The sequence below is a fragment of the Sarcophilus harrisii genome, chromosome 1, assembly GCF_902635505.1.
Source record: "Sarcophilus harrisii chromosome 1, mSarHar1.11, whole genome shotgun sequence".
NCBI classification, from domain to species: domain Eukaryota; kingdom Metazoa; phylum Chordata; class Mammalia; order Dasyuromorphia; family Dasyuridae; genus Sarcophilus; species Sarcophilus harrisii.
The window spans coordinates 541652413-541665675 of record NC_045426.1 but is presented as its reverse complement, the minus strand read 5'-3'; positions in this window follow the sequence as shown (position 1 = coordinate 541665675).

Genomic DNA, 13263 nt, shown 5'->3' with positions numbered 1-13263 from the left:
ATCAAATATGGACTTGTTGAAATGAAATTCATTTTGATTTCAATACTCTTCATTCAAATAATGTATCAAGAGAATAATACTAAAGCATTCTGCTGAAATTCCCAAACTAAAGAATGCTAATGACTATATTCTTAATTATTCAAAAGGAGGGGGAATTTTCCCCCTTTTTATTCCAATTTAGTTTTGGTGGGATAAATATTTGATACCCAGCCAGTGTTTTATTTTAGTGGACATTTATCATAGATAGCTGAGTCTTACCTAAGCCAGTTAACACATGTAAATTTTCCTGGTAGATTATATATCTTTATTTAAAAACATTGTTTTTTGATTTTTGACTGTTGGTGCTACATTTCTCTTACATCTGTTTACCTAGAAAGGGGAAAAAAAAAAAAGTTAAAAGGACATAGATACTGTTCCATAATCTTTATTCCATTCCATGAGTTGACTTCTACTCCTTCTCCACTAAGCAATAGGACCATGGGTAGCCATCCTTTTTCAAGGATGAGTAAGTTTTTGTTTAGAAGGAAAAAATGTATTTGGAATCTAATATTTCATTCCACAAACTACATATAGAAGCTACTCCTGATACCAGATGTTTAGCTGAAAATCAAAAAATTAAAATCAGTTATCCAGATGTTTGTAAAACACCAGATAATTGGTTTAATAACTAGCAACTATCTAGATAATTTACTGAAATTTTTCTGTTTCAATTTGGATTCTTGGCACAGATTAGACATAAAAAAGAAAGAGGCATTTATCACATCAAAAGGAAAAAAAATTGCATCTCACACAGTGGGTGCTATTTCTAGGGTTGTTATAAAATCCTGACATTTCAAACATCTCTGATGTTTAAAAGTGAAAAATCTGCTTTTTCCTTTTAGAAAGCATAAATACTTAAGACTTTTGTAAGTTTGCCTTCAACTGTAAGGCTTTAACTGCATTACTAAATCTTTTTTCATAATTTTGTCCCGCAAATTTCAAGATTTGGGTGCCTTCTATAAAACAAATTGTCCCTGAATAGACATTATTTTGTTTCAATTTTTTAATTTGACTTATACTAAATTACTTTTTTTTTTGCTATCAAGGAGTTAATTTGATTGATTACTTCAATTAATTATGATGTCATCTGTTATGGGAAGGAAAATGTAGCTCTATTTTGTAAAATGTTATTCAAATTTAATTCAGCACTTTGCTGAGTGCCTACTATGTGCAAGATGCCTTGCTAGTTACATTTCAGTGGCTGATTCGATTATCAATAAATGGTCCCTGCTCTCAAGGAATTGAAAACAAAAGAAAATACTGTTTGAAAATCTAGGAGGATGTTCTCCCTTTCCCATTTGCATGGTGGGTCATGGTCTCTCGATTGAAAGTTCTGGAATGTGGTGGATATAAAACTTGCATAGAAAAATCTATGTAAATGATAGTAACCATAAAAGCTGCCATCTCTATAGCTCTTTAATGCTTGGAGAGCAAAACATGCTAAAAGGAAGATTTCTGATATTATACAGATACTGACACTTTTACCATAGTGTCTTCCATACTTTCATTATATAGGAGCTAACTAGTCTAGTTCTTTACTTTTGGATTTACTGGACATAGCAATATGCCCTCCAAAGCAGCTTCTGGGAAAAGCCCTCCCATTCATTCTTTCTCACAAGAGGATATGAATTCTTTCACTACAAGCGTAAATGTTGAATATAAATCTTCCCACATTTACAATTTAAATTTCAAATCACACATACAAAAATTATTCCTCTCACTATCCAGTGATTAAACCTTAAGGTTTTTTATGAAAATCTTAATGCTGTTTCAAAGAATCATGACATAATACTATTTGAATATTAATTTGAGTGATGGCTGTACCTCATTCTTGCAGCAATCAATATGGAAAAAGGTGCTGATGGAAAGCTTTGCAAAGGACAATCTAGTACATTTCCTTAATTAAAAAAATGAAGTAAAGATCAATCATATATCTAATTGAAAGTGATCTAAATTTTTCATTTAAATGTTTAAATGTATTTTCTTTTCAAATACTTCCTGAATTAAGTAAATAAAATCACACCTGTCCTTGTCCTAAGTACCATTATCTATGTGCAAAATTAACAAAGAACCAGTCTGTTGCTTATTTCTTCTATAACTACTAAAACTAAGCAATTCAGAAATGGAGTCTGATGAAGTAGCTATATAGCATTCAAATGTCTCTATGGTGTATCCACATAAGAGAACATTTGGAGGGGTCCGTGCAAATTGAAGTAAATGTAAAAATCCCTTCTGTGTCAATAAAAAAAATCCCTCAATATTCCAAGTAGCAAGACAACAGACCCTGTTCACACTTTACATTTCTTGGCTAGAAAATAAATATAAAGTTCCTAAATTTAATCTTAGAAGTTAAAAGTATAAATGTCCTCAACACATTTTTCACCTTGATTTTCTTGGATCTGAATTATTTTAACAGAAAAATATCATGCCCAAAAGAATTTTCTCAAAATTTGAATGAGAATGGAATCCATTGGGCTGTCTTTAATAAAATAATCTATAAATAGGTTGTAGTATGTACTCTCCATTTACTTAAAGATATAATAGTTTAACCTCTAGCTTTATAGCATGGTAAATCACATTTCAGCCATTTAAAACATATATATTAAAACTATATGTCAATAGGTCCGTGGAAGCTATTAAGACTTCTACTATATTTAGAATTTTTCTTCAATAAATATAATTTACCTAACAAGTTATAATATTAATTTAATGAATACACTAATCTAAATATGTATTTTGATAATTTTTTTTATAAAAGATAAATCTCACCAAGCTGGGGAAAAAAGAAACAATCTTCCATTAGAAAGAATTTGACACCAAATAAAATTGAACACCAAACCTCCACAATAACCCAATCACCCATAACACATTTCCCCCCTATTTTCCTTACCTTTCTTGCTCATGTTTTAGTGCTTTATGGGATCACATAAATACATTCTTCCTTGTGATGTCTTAGACTGATTTTGAGTCCAATGTTATCCTGTTGCCAATAGTCCCTGTGACAGTATGTTATCTGAGAGTAAGTTGGTTTTTACGTGATAAATCAATTCCTCTAACCATGACAGTCAGTCTGTGGAACTTCATTTTAAACCAATAACTTAATAGTCAAATTCAGGTAAACAGAAGATGATTGCCATACACTGAAGGCTATTGTAACTTAGCAATCCATTAGAAGGGCATTAAGTAAAAAAAATTAATTTAGAATTCCTATGTGGACCCTTGAAGATTCCAAGGGAAATGTAGACATAAATAAAACACAATAATGAGGTGCAAAGGAAAGGCTATTTTGCAAATAACTTTTGATTGACTTTGATTAGAGGAAAAAAATGAGTTCAATCCCAACCTTAGAAGTGTCACTTCCTAGCAGTGTGCTAATCATTCTTCTCAATATCTACTTTCTGACCCATAAAGTGGAAATCTCACCATCTAGAAATTCTGTGAGAATTAAAGATAATGCACCATAAAGGAGTTATATTATTGTAAGCTAACAATTCAGAAACTTATACTTAGTGTTTAGGTTGTTTATTTGGGAACATTTTACACTCACTGATTTGAGTCTGGTTATCTCCCTCAACCACAAGTAAAGGTGCAGAGGAACCTTCTCCAGTTGGAGAGAGTTACTGATTATTCAGGTTGAGGTGTAGATAAGCCCAGAGGACAAGACTCTGAATTTATAATCTCCCAACCTCCACATACTGACAATGAGTCCACATGGAGCCTTTGATCAGTCTTTGCCCCAGAATTACATGGTACAGTGGAAAGATTGCAGAACTTTGGAGGCAAAAGGCCTGGGATCAAACCCAATCTCCTTCATTTACTGTTTAGATAACCTTGGGCAAGTCTCTACTCTGAGCCATCTACCTCCTCCCTTTCTCATTTATAAAATGAGGGGGTTGGACTTTGCTTTTTTTCCTGCTCTAAATCCATACTCCCCCGACATTTTCTGCATCTAGCCTCACGTGCTGTTTATAGACTGACAATAATGAATTACTTCTCAAGCTGCAAATAAGGGAAAGTTTTCAGTAATACATGCTTGGGGCACCACCCCAAGTTATAGCTGATTAATTGGGAAGTGACAAGTCAGAAAGCCGCTGACAAGGCAAATTTGCTTTTACAATAATCCTTTTTGCACTCTCTAGGGATACTTTGTTATTTCATTGAAAAATGTGATTTAAAAAAAAAAAAGAAGCCTGAACCTATAATATCATCTGTGCATTGAACTACCATCAAAGAATTTCTGCAATTATAGATCAGAACTTTATGACTTTTTACTTGTTTAGAATAGTAGGAGTTTAAGTGACATGCCCAGGATCACACAAGGACTTGAATCCATTATTTTCCCAACTGAGGCCAGGATATTCCCTCCTATATTCCCTATAGGGACTTTGGATTTTTTTCCTTTTGATTTTAATATTTCCATATTTCAAAAATGGAAGAGTGGGATCCAAATTTGTAATGATAAAACAGTATTGTTCCTGAACTGAATTATTTTAGCCATTTTAGAAAAAAATTATATTTATGTGGCAGTTTATGGTTACAAACTGCTTTATATACATTTCCTCTTTTTATCCTTGCAATACCTGGTTGTTGTTGTTGTTGTTGTTTTTAAATAAATAAATGGTTTATTGACAAAGTCATTTCCCAACTCCCTCACTGCCACCCCCACTCCCACTTCCTGGTAATAAAGGTAATACTTCCTGGTAATTAAGGGGCAGCTAGCTGTCCAAGTAGATAAAATATCAACACTAAAATCAAGAGGACGTGAGTTCAAATATGACTTCAGACACTTAACACTTATTAGCTGTGTGACTATAGACAAGTCACTTAACTCTAATTGCTTCACAAATTACATATATATGTATATATATATATACATATATATATATGTATATATACATATATATATATATATATATATATAAATAATAGGATAAAGGAGTATAGTTAAGTAAAACAGATCAATCCACTGGCCATCACTTATACCTCATTCTGTACTTAGTCTACCATTTCTCTATTAACATGAGAAGATGTTTCAGTACTAGGCTTCTGAAGTTAAGATTAGTCACTGCATTGATAAGCGTTCTAATGACTTTCTGTGTTGTTTTCCTCATCATTGTGGTCATTATGTAAACTATCCCCTCTCTTTCTTATTCCTATTTTAAAAATTGTAAATAGTATTTTCTTTTTTTCCAATTACATCTAAAGATAATTTTCAACATTCATTTCTAAGACTTTGAGTTTAAAATTTTTCCTTCTCTTTCTCCTCTTCCCCTTCCCCAAGACAGCAAAAAATCTGATATAGTTTATACATGAATATGTTTGCTAAATATTAAATTATTCTCTTGATTCTGTGTTAGTTAATACAAATTTTCCTGTTTTTCTGAACACATCATCAAGATATGGTATAATACTATTCAATTATATCCTTTATCACAGTTTCTTCAGTTATTCCTAAGAAATAGGGGACTACTTGGTTTTCAATTCTTTTGCTACTAAAAACGGTGCTGCAATAATTTATATATTTCCTGTGCCTTGAATTCCTTGGAGCTACATGCCCACTTGCAGTGGCACCATTAGGCCTAAGGGTATATCCTCTTGAGTGACATTTCAAGATTTATTCTGAATTGTTTTTTCTGAATTGTTGTACCAAGTCATAGCTCTACTAATAGAGAATCAGTATAGTTGAAGTGTCTTTTCTCCATATCCTAACATAATAAGCAGTTGAATCAACTTGAATCCCTATATATATAATACAATCTTTAAAAAGAATAATAACTCAATCTGTTAATCAATAGGCATTTTAAATTATTTACCAAGTGCCTATCATTGTGCAAAATACTAGTAATACAAATAAAAGGAAGGAATAGTCTTTTCCCTTTGACAGCTTATATTCTAATGAGGGAGAGAGCACATATGAATCTGAACATACAAGATAAATACATAGTAGATGGAAAATAACCTTAGACACTTTAGCATACTAGATTGCTAGGAAAGTATGGCTTTAAATTCTTAGCATAAAGATACTAACTTAGATACAAATGAGGCAAACATTTTCATCCCAATATTGATTTTGCTTGATCTTATTTGTTCCAAGTAAGGATTCTATTGAGCTTGGAGAAAACATTGGAAAAAAAGCATTGTGGTGTTAAAATAGCACTAATAAAACTAAATGTTAAAATTATTTTTATTTAAAAATATAAGTTTTCTTGTTGCATTCACTCATACCCTGCTTTCATCTTCAGTCCTCATTCATGTACATACCATAGTGATTCAATCTGTACCTCAAAATTATAAAGCACTTTATAAAACAACCAAACAATAAAGTAAATAATATTCCTATTATTATTATTACCATTCCTATTTTACAAATGAAGAAACTAAAATTTATAGAGGTTCAGAGAATTATTTATATTAAGTGTTAAAGTTGTGATTCAAATCCTTGCCTTCAAGTCTCATTTCTGACTCCCTCTACATTGTACTCTCTCATAAAAGAGTCTATTTCCCAAGTCTGTCAGTATGTAACCCTTTTTTTAAAGCTTTTAAAAGCAGGTTTCAATATAGAATTATGGAAGTTTAGACATAGAACGCATTTGGATCAACTGATCTTTTAAAACATTTAGATCACCTGACACCTTTCATTTTAGGGTTGAAGAAACTGAGGCCCACAGAAAGTAAATGATTTCTCCAAGGTCATATAGCAAGATGAGCTTTCCCAACTCTTGGGCTAATGTATTTCCCATTCATTAATCCAAAGCTGACACTCATCAACTCTTTCATACTGAGTGATGTCATTAAGATGAGTAGGAAGAGAGTAGCCATCAATGAAAGAAAGAAACACACTTCTCATAGGTTCTATTATTATTCTATGCTCACAGCTTCATGGCTTTGAGACCTTAGGTCTGTGAGAAGTCACTTCCAGTTCTACAATTATATGCATCTACTTGCAAAACCACAGGTATCCTGTGATGTCTGTCAGAAGGTAAATCAAATATAATTTATTTTCAATTGTTCTAGCAGGAAAAAAGGCATTACCATAGAGATTTCTCTGACTTTCCTACTCTCGAAATGAAGGACAATCTCTCAACTACAAAGAAAATTACCACTTGGGGATGGAGGCCGACATTCTTAATCAAAACCTGCCAGTTGTGCTCTAAATTGGTTCAGGAGCAAAGGGAAATGCTAATTCACTGCCTATGTCTACACAGACCAAATGGAATGGATATTTGAAATCATCATCTCAATAATCTAAGGCAAACAAATCTTGCTAATATGGTCTAATAATATGGTCTAATATCCATGTGGTCTAACATCATATTGATCATCTTGACTTATAGAATTAATCCAGTAATTGGTCATATCTTTTTTTTTCCAATTTCTTATTATAGACATGGTTATAGTGAAAAACTGTCAATATCTTATAATTAATGAGCTTATTTCTCCATCAAATTCAAAATGGTCACTACCAATATTTTTGAAGTACAGTAATAAGTCCTTCCTTCCTTCCTTCCTTCCTTCCTTCCTTCCTTCCTTCCTTCCTTCCTTCTTTCCTTCCTTCCTTCTTTCATTCCTTCCTTCTTTCTTTCCTTCATTAATATCATGAGGAAGTAGAATAAGAACTGACTTTGGAGTCAAGAGATCTGGGAGTCTGGTTCTATCTTTCTTACTCTCTGGGAAAGTCATTTAGGGTCTCCATTTTGTATGTATAAAATTAAGAAGTTAGACTAGATAATCTCTAAAAGAAATTTCCTGTTCTAAAATTCTATGGTTATGGACTCATTCTTTGAATAAATCTGATGTCATACTTAAATTTAAAATAAAAAAATGCCATAATATTTATTTTTTAAAAGTTGTATATAATAAACTCTTACTGGTCTATAATGGTTGGAAAGTGACTTGTCATTCATATATGATTCACATTTCTTGAAAGTTTCCACAAGTGACATATGTAGATCACCAAATTTTAAATAATTATAGTAACATAAACTGAAATTTAATAAGAGATCTTATTTGCATAGCACTTTAACACTTGCCAAGTTCCTTGCATAGGATATCTTATTTGATCCTCATAACTGCCATATATATATATATATATATATATATATAGATATAGATATAGATATATATAGCTGAGCAAATAGAGAGATTCAAAGAGATCAGGTCATTTGCCCAGCATCTCAGAGCTAGTAAATATTAGGGGCAAACAAAGGAAAGCAATTCAAACCTAGTTATTAATGACTACAACTCTGGTATACTAACAACTGCACTGGACTGTTTCTCTGAAAACCAGGCTACCCATAAAAATTGACTGGATAATTTAGAAACCCTTTTAGGATCTGAAAGTCTTCATTATGAATTTCAATTATAATTATGTACTACTAAAAAAAAAAAGGGATTATTGGAGTTTTTTGGTTGTTTTATTTCCTGATGAATAGGAGTTAAATATCATGGTATGATGTATCAAGTGCTGGACTTGGACTCAGGAATTCCTGAGTCCAAATCCAGCATCAGATATTTAGTAACTGTGTGATTCAAAGCAAGTCACTTAAATTCTCCTAATTTCCTCATCTATAAAATGGCAATAATAATAATAATAATAATCTCTCTCTCTCTCTCTCTCTCTCTCTCTCTCTCTCTCTCTCTTTCTCTCCCTCCCTCCCTCCCTCCCTCCATTATTTTGAGGATTAAAGGAGATAACATATGTAAAGTGCTTTGCAAATCTTAAAGTGTGTATATAATTATGGCTTTTTCTTTCTAAAATAAGCAGAATAAAAGAATGTTTGAACTGGAAGGGATATTAAAGATTATCTAGTTTAATATCTCTGTTGTTGAACACATTTGGCCCAGAGTATACATGGTTTTCTCAAGGTCATGAAGCTAAGTAGGAACAGAAGCAGGTCTAGAGTGCAAGGCCCTACCACTCCATCTGTGTTTTGAAAGCATTTATCCCCCTCCACTTCTGAAAAAGGGTTTTATTTTGGTTTATCCTTAAATGTCTTATCCCACACAATATTTTACTCTGAGAGTTACAGCAAGTTTTTTTTTTTCTTCAGAGGTAAGCAGGTTCTAAATCTTAAGTAAATAATAAAGAGGTTGAATAGCAAAGGGGAAAAGAGAACAGGGGTCAAATCCTACTTTAAGAAGGTTTTCAAGCTAATTGTTTCTCCACAATTGTATTCCCAAATATCTGTGGTTACAAATGAAGTCCAGGCCCACAGTTGGCTTCTGCTGCTGCTTGGTTTCGATGTCAATCCACCAAGAGCTCTTATTACACAAGGAGAAAGAATTAACATGATGTCAGCGGAAAGGCAATAGTAAGAGTATCTTATTAGGTAAAGAGAGCAGAAGGAAGCTTAGTGATAATAATTCCAAAGAGATGGGAGTGGCCTTATAATGGGGAAAGTGGAATAAACTTCCTTAGAAGTCAGAATGTGACCTCCCTCATTAACTCTGGTCATCAGTTGAGTCCTAAAGCAAGAATAAAATATCTTGTTTTACTGAAAAAAATAGTTTACTCTTTCCCCAATATATATATATACATATATATATATGTATATATATACCTTAAAAGAACATAGAGAAAAAGTTTTCTAAACAGTCTTAATGATCCGATTATTTGAGGATAGTTTATAGCTAAACAAAGACATGTATGCTCTTCATCATTAACGCCTTACAATTAAGAAAATTTTCAACAATCATCTTATTCTGTAGCCAGGGACAGTTTCTGCTCAGTGCCTGATGTTGAAAGCAAAAATGGTCTGTCAGCCTGGGCTCTTGCCTTACAATTTTGATTCCATGACAGTCAAAAAAAGACATGGAAAGACCAGCCTAGCCTCAATATACTGCCCTGATAGAACAGGTTTTCATTTTCACCTGTTAAAAAGAAAAATTTCAACAAGCATCTTATGCTGTAGCCAGGGACAGTTTCTGCTCAGTGCCTGATGTTGAAAGCAAAAATGGTCTGTCAGACTGGGCTCTTGTCCCAACTTTTGTGTATGCTTTGGGATTAGGGAGTGACTGAACAAGTCAGGCCTGATTAACAGCTGTCAACTGTCAATGGACCAGCTATGAACGTGAGGTACTGGTGCAGATGTACCTCATTTTAGGTAATAAGGATTTGTTCATGGTCCATATTGTAAAGAAATCGAATTTGGAGAAATCAAATCATCTTAAATGCACTAGAGGGAGGCAGGGCTCACCATTTAAATGAATTTGACTGTGAATCCTTTTGGAAGGTGAAGAATTCTTTCACAAAGCAAATAATCTCTCTCTCTCTCTCTCTCTCTCTCTCTCTCTCTCTCTCTCTCTCTCTCTCCCTTTCTTAAATGTGCAAACCTGTCTTCTCATTGTCACTTAAAGTGCCCCTACCATTTCCTCATCTGCTACTGAGGTCATACAATTCATGCCATTATTTCATTTAGTAGTTTGCACCTAAAGGAGATACTCTCAAAGTAGTAACACCTACAAAATGCCTTTTGCTGCCTAAAACTCAATAGTTATGAAACTCCCTGTTGCCTCCCCAAAATTTATCTGTCTTCTCTCACCTAAGAATTTTTTAAGGAGAAAAGAGCAAGTGTAGTTCATTTTGTTTTCAAGTAGGCTGAGTACATGTAATAGTTTTAAAGAGCACAGAGGTAATTTCAAGAAGGCAGAGATTGCAAACTCAGCAAAGCCAGTGTATGTTTGTTTTTCAAAAACAGACTTTTCAAAGGGCAACAATGTGCTACAAAGAAAGGAACACTGGCTCTTGAGTCAAAAGACATATTTTTAAAATCTTATTTTCCCTGTTACCGAAACAAGTCATTTTACCTCATTGGGTCTTAATATCTTCAATGATTAAAAAAGGAATGAGTTGTAGTGAATGCTTTCAAGATCTAGGTTTGTAATTCTAGAGTGGGAAGAAATATTACAGCTTCTATATTTCACCTATTTTTTTTATAGGTGAAGAAGGGAAAAGGCTAATTCACTTGTCCAACACATCCAGTTAATGGCAAAACTGAAATTAACAATAAAATTTCTATGATTCCCTCATTAATGCCTATATTTTATCTCTTGTCAAAGGGTGCTTGCAGATCACAGATTAAAAACAAAGGTCTGGATAGACCTTTGGATAAGACACCAGGTGCTACATCTTGGCATAGAGTTGAGTCTGGGTTCTAGGAGATTGTAATAGTGGGATACAAGCTCTGGAAGCTCTTACCAATCTACAAAGTCCTGTTTCTCAGGGTTTTATTTTTGCTACTTAATACTATGTAACCTTGGTCATTTAAGCTCCCATCCTGCACAACAAGGGAAGAGACATACCTGATGGCTCATGATTTATATTTAAAGATTCTTTCCAGCTCTAAATCTATGATCCTATGACTAGTTCAGCAAGATTTAGAAAGTTCCATCACTTGCATTGGCCACCAGTAAATTTCATATTTTTATTTATCTATTTTTTTAGCTAGAGAAAATTGGTGAATTTTTTTTTTTTTACTAATGCTGATTTGGGGGATGAGAGGAAGTTCTGCAGTCTTGTAGGAAAGCAAAATTGAAGTAACGCAGAAGAAATGTGAGATGCACAGTTAGAGAATCCACCTCAAATGTTCATAGGGATACTCGTGTCTCCTCTTTGGTATAACAGTCCAAGCTCATAGTTGGAGGGACATACTAACTTGACTCTAACATAGTGATGTCATTTTGGAACTCTTCTAGAACAAAGAGGTCAATAACCAACCAACCAACCCATTAAGCATGAAAAAGTTCACATTTCAGAGATGATTCAATAGAACAGTAGTAGGAATTTCATTCTCTGAATGTCATTGCTGAGAACAATGTAAAGTTTTACATTTTTTGTCTTTCATATTTCTGAGAGACATTGCTGAGAACAATGTAAAGTTTTACATTTTTTGTCTTCCTTTCATATTTCATGCCATGTCTGAGACAGGAGAGTAAAGTGGGAGGCACACTGACTAGCAGAGAGGATCTGGGTTCAAATTCTGCATCTGTTCTTACTACCTGTATAACCTTATCCAAATCTCAATCTCCCTTTTGTATGCATTTTTAAAGTGAGGAAATTGAACTAGAAGTCATGTGAGGCTCTTCCCAGCTCTAGACTTAGGAATCTAGATCCTATGAATACTGATATTCATGTCTCCCTACTACTATCACACACACACCCCCCCTTAAAGCTAAGGAAATTCTGAATAGTTAAATACTCATTTTTTAAGTCTGGGAGTCGAATTTCATTTAGCAAAGGTGAGGAAGCCCCCTATACCAATGCAGATGGGCAACAATGCATCTCAGGTCTTAGAAGGTTGGTTAGGCCATAGGAAAGGTGAATGACTTATGCAGGACAATATATGAACCCATGTTTACGTACCTCTTGATTTCAATGCCAGCTTTCTTTATGATATACCACACTATGCCTCAGATATTTAGAAAAAATATGTTTTACAGTTTATCATATTAGCCATTGATTAAAAAATTATAGCATTTCGAAGAAGCAACTCATACTATGGAGAGTAAAACTGAGGCCTGAAAAGATTACATGATTTATTCAAACTCGTGTGTGTGTGTGTGTGTGTGTGTGCACGTGTGTGGGTGTGTAAGTAGACTCACTGGAACTGTTTCATATCTTCTGGATCTGATACTTTCTGAGGCTGAGGCTTTCCCCAGAATACTATGATAAATAAGGTATATCTCCGATACAATATGAATTTGCCACATTCTATTCTAAGGATCAGTTAGCATCTGAATTTAATTTAGGGTTCATTTTCAAAAATCCTAAATATCTGTGTCTTTTTAGCTTATGCATGTCTATTTTGCTGCAGGTCATTTCCTTCTCAAAGAAATTCTCATAAACACAATCTCCCTTTTTGAATTTATGATTTGTGTGCTGGTGTTATTGTTGAGAGGATCAAAGCCCAGAAGATGCAAAAGCTTTGTGCCAAACTTCAGGGGTCAGACTGCTTCTCATTGGCAAAGATTTCGCTATTTGGATGAATCTATTTCAGAAGATGAACCCCTAGGGATCAGATCTTTGGAAGAAGGCTCACTGTGCAAAGGAGCATGGCCCAGCAACATGAGTACCTGTTCTGGAGTTAACAAAACTATGTTCAAGTCTTGCCTTTGATATTTATTACCTGTGCATTCTTAGACAGATCATTTAGTCTCCCTGGGCATCAGTTTCCTCACCTGTAAAATGAAGGGGCTGGAGGAGACAGGCTCTGAGGTCTCCTCCAG